Source organism: Amblyomma americanum, chromosome 1 (assembly GCF_052857255.1).
Source record: "Amblyomma americanum isolate KBUSLIRL-KWMA chromosome 1, ASM5285725v1, whole genome shotgun sequence".
Lineage (NCBI taxonomy): Eukaryota > Metazoa > Arthropoda > Arachnida > Ixodida > Ixodidae > Amblyomma > Amblyomma americanum.
In genome coordinates, this window is record NC_135497.1 from 301,306,489 (window position 1) to 301,314,585 (window position 8,097).

Below are 8,097 nucleotides of genomic sequence, written 5' to 3' on the forward strand. Positions count from 1 at the left end.
TGCAGTGCTCATGGCACACTGCTTCAGCTACATTGTCCGTTGTATGACACTGCCTGCAGCGCAAAAGATGGAGCTGACTGGCAGGCCAGGCACGTGATGCATACCATGTGACCAGCATGGCCAGCAAGCCTTTCAAAATTCTCAAATCGCTGCTGTTACTTTATCCACGACCATGATCAGTAGCTTCGCTTTCAATGATGCCCCTGTCTCGCATGCAACATGCTTCTTCCGCTTGGGGATGCTTTGTTCAGCCGATGAACATGCAGGCAATGATTGCGCTTATAGGTCATTGGCGTGGGCTTGGTCGGCAGTTACTTACCATTTCAATGCCTCCTTTTTATTGCATTTTTGGGTCGACATGTTCTTTCCCGGGCAGCGTCGTGAAGGTTGAGAGGCAATCTTTGATCTCTGCGCTTGCTGGAAGCATGACCTCTTCAACTGCGGTGGGGAGTTTGCAGCACCTCCTTGTTCGCTAAAACCAAGTGGTGCAGCCAAAGTTGTTCATAGTATCTGCAATGGATTGCCATTGCCCTTGTGCATATTTTGACGGTAGCACCGCGCCCATTCGTAATAAGCGAGCGTTCGTTATATCTGCGACCGTTATAAGTGGGCTCGACTGTAATTCACCGTGAAAGCCCCTTTCTGGTTAAATATCTTTTTATGCCTTTTTATACTTGGTGGGTTTGGTTCGTGATCCCTTTCATTGAGGTTTGCAGGTAATTTCTTTTTTAGAAGCAGCACCCATATGCGCACGTTAAAAGAGCTCGATATTCACAGACAGAAGCGTTTTGCTGACGGAGCTTGTGAAGGCTCTTCGTATGCCCCAAAGCAGATGAGGCTTGGATGCTCTGTAGGAAAAGTGTCCACACCTTCAAAGCAGCAGTTAGACTTAGCTATAAATACATTTTTCATAGGATCTTTCCATATGTTCTTCATTGCAGAACACCTGGATTTTATTGGCCTCCTGCAAACTCTTTAACATGGAGTCAAGGTGCTCTTCCGCTGGGCAATAGCTGGCTGAGTCAACAAATTGTTTGAGGAAATGAAGGACAAGCTGCGTGCCTGTTTTCTAGGCATGGCATCTTGTATGCTGCATGGCTGACTGCTGGATATCCTTTCATCGTTAGGCAAGCTTACATTGCAACCTCCCTCTCAAGAAATTTCAAAGCATGCATATTTTGTCATACACCACATAGTGATATACTAAATAAAAGGTGTATATTTCAGAAGTTTTCTCGTCCACTGGTTGGGCCAAGGCTGCACGAGAAAGTCTGCCATACTGGGCACCATACATACGTCCTTGCACATGCACTTCATGGTGTATTGGTGGACTGTGAAATCCTGAACAAGGTTACTGTGACCATCACAGATGCTTTAAAATTCAAGTTATTCAGGTTAAACATGACCCTACTTACCCTGTTGTTCATTTTATTGTTTCAGTCAAACCATAGTGCTCATTTTATTGCCTGCATGGTATTCACTCCACAACAACCAACAGAAGATGACGAAGACATAGATATGGATAATGTGCAGATTTTTCTAGTGGTTTCTGACTGATATCCCTCCCAAGCTGGATGAACCACGGCTGCCAAAACATAAACGCTATGCAATGCTTAGGCTCAACCTTATTGCTGCCGTAGACATTGAACAAGCCCTGCAAGATGTGCGGTACAGGCGTGCATTTACATGCGTTATGAACACCTGCAAAGTACTATGGAGCAAACAGCAACACTCATCTATTACATCAGAGGTTGTGTAGCAGCACTGGAGGTGCTTTCTAATTTTGCCTCATGCAGTGAGGTGGAACTTGTGTTCAAGCCCTTGGACCAGATCAGGGAAGAGAGAACAACACGCATGACCAAGGTCCTTGACATGCTGAACATTTCCCGGATCCTTGGAGATTACCTTGTATTTCAGGAAGAACACAAGTCTGTGTGTTGACTTTTTTTTTCTGGTGTATTTAAGTAAGTACAAGTATTGCAATAAAATTTGCTTACAAGCTCGTGCACATTGAGTGAGGGGGTATACACAGATATATTGAATATAAAAGGCAATATCCTGGTGTTTTTAATGTAATTAAAGTAGTAAAGACATGAGACAATATAGTACATCGTCTTGCAATGCTGTGCTTCAATCCCCCTCTGACAGGTTCTATGGCCAATAGTGCGGTCCCTGGTTGTTCTACAGGGAGAAAAATATATGCTCGTGGGGGCACTTCTGCCTATGCTGTGGGCTCTTCGACGGTCCCTGCACTGTCCCCAGGAACTGCAGTATTGCTAAGCACTTCTTGACGCTGTGAATTGCAGTGCCATGAAGAGGTGAGTTCGTCGTAGTTATTTTCTTTGTGGTAGCAGCAGTGCTGTTTCATAGGCGGAGGTCTTACTAGCGCATCATTGAGTGGATGCCACTGCGCAGCAATGAACATGGAGTTAGGATATGGTTACTGTGCTGCGGTAACAGCTGGAAATAGCAAATCACATGTCAGAAGTGTAGTGTGTACCTAGCTTATACAAGTTTGTTCTCGATGCGGTGACGATTAGCCTCTTTGTACAGGTACTGTAGTATTTCATTCATGTCAAATTGTGCAGAAGTGCGAGGTTAATTGAAACGTCATATCCGGCTGGTTTGTCATGTTGAAGGAAAACTTGAGTATAGTACTAAAATTTCATAGCTTTCATAGGATAGGATACCACAGCGTGAAAGAGCAAGACAAGGCCGAAAGACATAAATGTAAGCACTGTTCGCTTCCAGTCTTATCATCGTAATTTTTCAGTTTTTTTTTTATTTGGCAGCACTAGCTGACCTAGTCATCGTCATTGCTGTTCACTTCATTTTTGCACTTTTCATAATTTTTAGGTTCAGTTCAGTTGCAGAGCGCTTTCCACACTCCTCTGTGAGTATATAGAGGTCTGATTTACCAGAAAAAAATGTAAGAATGCGTGGAATAATGTTGACTGTGTGGGTATTTTTAATGCACTATGTTAAATTTATCCAGGTTTGCGAACCAACTCGCGGACTACACCACTGCGGCCGCCACACATCACATTTTAAGTTGGCGTGGCTCCAGGATGAGCAACTTGACCAAAAGAAATGGCAGCTTTCCACTCCTGTTACCAGGGTCATTTCAGAGGTGATGAGTCTGAAAATCAAGCCACTGCGCCACCCATAACTGACGCTGATCACAGTTTGTTCAAAATCAGGAGGGCACTACCACATGACGCAATGAACGATGACATTCGCCAGTGGATGAAGAACGAAGTGGGTGATTGTACAGCTTTTGAGTCGTAATCAAGGGTGAAAAAGCCATTTATGATATAGAACCCTGAGTTGCCCTCATTTGCGTCTGCAGAGAGGCTGTTCAGCATGGCAAAGAACACCCTTTCTTCAAAGCAGGGCAAAATTTCCGATGTCCATTTTGAAGCTCAGTTGTTCTTGGAATAAAGAAATATGAAATGCTTGAGAGCTGTAACCGGAGTACTTCTTTAACACAGAGTAAGATAGACAGGAGCTCCGATTCAGGCTTGCCGCAATGCAATCAGCAGGCACGATTTTGCTACACGAATGCCCAGTGCACGTTGGGCACTCAGCTTTTAGGTTTGCATAGTACTCTTTCCTTCCGCTATCCTTCGCTCACTGTTGCGGCTCTCCATTTGCTCCATTTCGCTGTTCGCCTTGCAAAAATAACCTCATCGATGCTCCACGTTTCGACAATGCTATGAAACGAAATGCTGTTTTGATCAGTGGCTGTGCCGATGCAAGTGGTGTGCTAGAGCGGCACTGTGAAGCAGATGACAGCCACGACGCATGCGTGTGCCTGCAGAATAAGAGGGAGAGAGTGTCCAGCACCAGTGACCCTGGAACCGCTGGAGCTGCAGTGCAGTGGGAGTTTTCTACCAGCGCCAATGCCAAATCCAAGCACTGCTTATCAGATGGCCCATTGAAGTTTCACCAATGTGGTAAAATTCATGTCCTCTTATCAGCCAAACTGGCGCTCCTTTCTATCTTACTCTGTGATCAGAAATCAAAGGTGATTGAAAATTAATTGCTTTACTTTTATGAAGTAATTGTAACGTAATTTAATTATATTTGTGAGATTTGTGAGAAAGTAATTATTAATATAATTTTATCAAAAAATTTTGCCATGTTTGCCGCATTTGTTGAGTTCTCATTACAGGGTTTTATCAGTTAAGGTATGAGGACACCCGTGACGGAAAATGTTTATTTTAGTAATAAACATTAATTAGTAATATAAATAAATAGTAAATATAAATCCTTTTGCTATTTTTAATTTTTAGGCATACCATGTTGATGTCATCAGTGAGTATAAAGCTTCAAAAAAAAGTGTTTTAGTTTTTAAACTTGTTGTTTTAATTTGAAAAGTGCCCTAAATTTGCCTCTACGCCAACAGTGATAATTCGGAAACTAACTAATGTGCACCATATTGCTTCGGAATTTATGCAGGCCTATCTATTACCTGTCCAGTGAACTGTCTAAATAAAGAGCCTGTGATGAGTTTGCAGGCAGTTATCACAAGAAAACTAAAAGCATACACAAAAATTGGCTTTCCACAAGCATGGATGTTCAGATAACAGGTCACAAGATAAAAAATATTAGTGGATTTCGATAATCCTTGTTCATTGATACCTTGATGTGTAATAAACGGGCGTACAAAGTTTGAAAAATTTTCACTGAGTGTAGCTTTATCTATGTTGGCAAAACTCAAGAAAGAACTAAACTTCATTTCTAGAAAAATAAGATTAAAACAGATAGGTTCTATAGACACAAGGATGTTGCAGGTAACAATGTAGCCTGTAAATTTTGAACACCACAAGACTGAATCATAATGTTTTTCATAAGAGGTAGAGGTGTGTTTGAGGTTACCAAAAAGTATAAAAATTCATACCATTTTTTAAAAGAGAGAGAAAGAAGTTCTCTCTTCCTCTTCAAAAAATGGTAGTTTGCATTTTTATATTTTTGATAACCTCAAAGACCCTTCTAACTTTTGCCAAAAAAAATGCAAAATATCATTTTTTTTAGAAAAATGCTATTTCAGGAATGCCCTCATACCTTAGAGAGAGTAATGGTTATGAATTTGACTTTTTTGCATTGTCACTTTGTTAACAGAGTACTGAACAGGTGGGTGTCCAAATGCAGTCAGTGTACCACGGGCGAAAAAAAATCGTTTTCGCTTGCATTGCCATATTAAACAACTCCACGTGGAGATCTGCCATTAATTCCAGCGAAATGTCTTGCGAGTCGGCACATGCATTCTTGGCTCTCTTCAAATCGAGCACACCATCGATGCAATGCGTCCATCTATATGCCAAGGCGACTTTTGGCAGTGACAAGGTTCCTCCTCACTTGAGCAAATATTAGTTCCGCAATGTCCAACGCAAGGAATGTCAGTTTACAGAGGCATGGAGAGTTTCCGGCCGCTGTGCATGGCAAAAGTGCATGCACGGCGATGGCAGGCTAGTTTAAAAACACGGGACAACTTGCTCTTGGCTGTAAATGAGGGCACAGAAACTGCCAGTGGCCTTTTAGATGCACTGAAAGGAAAGCTAATTGATATCAGCATTCACGATCCCACTTCACAGTCAGCTTACCGACTTTCAGGACAGGATGCCAGTGGAAAATGGCAAAGAAAGTATACCTGATAATGAGATGCTCTTGATGGTTAGATTGTAAATCCAATGAAGTTTAGGGTTTTTCGCGGTGCCAGGCACTGTAGGAATAGTGACCTTTCCACTCTATTTCATAATACAGTTCATAGAAATGGAGCAATGAGCCCGAATTAGTTTTTTGTTAGAATGTGGTCACACTTCGTCTAAGGCACCTGCATATCAACGAGTGAAGTGGGAATGGTTACCTTTTTGAAGGATACATATTGTCAACTGACTTTTTACACTAAGGTGTTGAGATTCACATTCAAAATGTTGCTGTCCTAAATTGTATTAACAATAATTACTTTGTGGAGGAGTCAGCAGTCATATAAGAGCCTGACAAAACGATAATTAAATCAAGTAAACAATAATGCCATCAACTAAAGTTTAAAATAACATTATAACATTGATGTTAGGAAGGATACAATATTTGTTTTGCTAGCATTAGATATACTGGAAGAGAGCATACATAATTGGGACCCTATTAAACGTCTGAATGCAATAAAAATGGGGCTAATAAGCTAAGCAAGGTTCCAAATTATTTTGTGCAATTTTGTCATCGTGCTAACTAAACTTTACAGTATCATTTCATTTTGATTTACTTTTGTGTTCCGGGGTTTTCGCATCACCTTCTCTCTCTATTTAAAGGGGCATGTATTTCTTATTTATCATCACGTAGGAGGCTGTAGTTGGTCGAAAATAGCACTGCTGAATCACAACATTTACTCTTATGTCATGGTATAGTGTGTGAGGCAAAGTCCTAGCGTACGCCACTTTGTTGACGATTGCCCCGCCGACGCGCTTACCCTATACCATGGCCGCTTGATAAGCAATGCTTTGCACAAGACGGCCGTGCCTATAAAAGCCTGCTTTGAGCAACTGAATGAGCCATGCCTGTTGTTAATAGAATTTAACAAAAAAAATGCTTATGACGTTTTCCACACTGTAACGTTGGCATTTCATGTTTTTGCAACTTCTATTATGAGGCCAGTCATTCGTTTGCTATGGCAATAATCAAAACTCGAGCCTGCGATACTTATGTGTTAGGTGGCACGCATGAAGACTTTCAGCAGCTACAGTATCGACTTTATAGGCATGAAAAAATGTGGTCCTGCCTTATGTAATGACAGCAAGAAATAATTGGGCCCCTGTAGTTGAGGAGTTTTCCGTAAGCTCAGTTGTTCTGCACTAAAGTTTTCATCCCTAATAGGCTTTTATTTTTTAGGCTACGAGGAGCTCCAGGAGGCGGATCATCAGGAGCAGGAAATATTCGACTGCTTTGACCGCTTCAACGTTCCCTGTGCAGCTGTCACGCCCTTGGACACGCGGAGTCTCCTGAAGACCAAAACAGCATAGAAGTATGACACAGCAGCCTTCAGTCGTATTGCTGCATGCACTCAAACACGAGCAGGCCTCGAAAGGGCTGCGTATGTGAATACTTGGAAAAAAACGGCGCAGCTTTAGACACAGACAGAGGCAGATATAACGACACAGCGCTGTGTCGTTATATCTGCCTCTGTTCGTGTCTAAAGGTGTGCTGTTTTTTTCAAATATGAGCTACCAACTAGCCCGTTTGACCACCCTTGCAAGTATGCGAATACTGCCAGGTGCCAGCAAGGCGTCCTGGAAATCTGCACGCTGCTCACGTCCTGATTTGCATATGAGATGTAGCTTGCCTTGCGCCACTTGATGAGTGGGCCTAGGAACTGCAGCCCTGTTAATGTGGGCAGTAAGTGTCGACCACAGAATAAATATTCTCTACTGCTGGTTCTTTGTGCTTGTTCTAGATTGAGGTATGCCTGGGTTTCTCTGGTCCAGCTGCTGGCTCACTAACACTACAGCTGCAATTTACAATAAACAGTTGCTGGAGAAGAATAATGTGCGAGTTTGGCATGCCTCGGAGCCCATGGCATTGCTTTGGCTCATAGAAATGCATCAACAAATCCGACAGGCTATACTGTTCATGATAAAAGAATTAGCACGTGTCAGCCTCTGGTACGTAGGAAGGGCAACATGAGGCGCTGTAGTCACGCATGCGGACCAGTCACTGGATTGCTATGTTGTTCTCATTAGTGTAACGCAGCGAAAGTCTGTAGACAACAGCCATTCACAAAGCACACTATCATGCATGTGACCTAGCACCCTGGGGTGGATTTATGGGCCACTGTTAGAGGATTCTGTCCCGTTTGCGCCATGTATTTCTTGGCCTCCTTTTTTGTCGAAAAATGGGGAAAATTTCTGGCCGGGGTGCAGAAAAGAAAGGCAACACCCCCCCCCCCACACACTTGCGGGCAGCTCCGCAAAGAATGGATTTTTGCACACGACCACCAATGGACCTCCTCCCCTAAAGCTGTGAAATGGGAACAGCCAAGGTTGCTATACTCTACTAGAGTTCCCATACCAGCTATCACCACCACGTGTGGAGATATTGCTG

At 42.7% G+C, this 8,097-nt stretch overlaps 1 long non-coding RNA gene across 5 annotated transcripts in view; it reads left to right on the forward strand.

Annotated features, from left to right (window-relative positions):
* LOC144115298 (uncharacterized) overlaps positions 1–7,432 on the forward strand; it is a 29,496-nt gene extending 22,064 nt beyond the window's left edge. For 2 of the 5 annotated variants that reach the window (XR_013311342.1, XR_013311341.1), the window contains one exon: positions 942–2,324. This is a non-coding gene — a long non-coding RNA (uncharacterized LOC144115298). Of the gene's footprint in view, positions 1–941; positions 2,325–2,914; positions 3,957–6,888 lie in introns of those variants that run through there. The other 3 variants (XR_013311344.1, XR_013311340.1, XR_013311343.1) reach the window with 3 other exon arrangements.
* Positions 7,433–8,097: the final 665 nt, after the last annotated feature.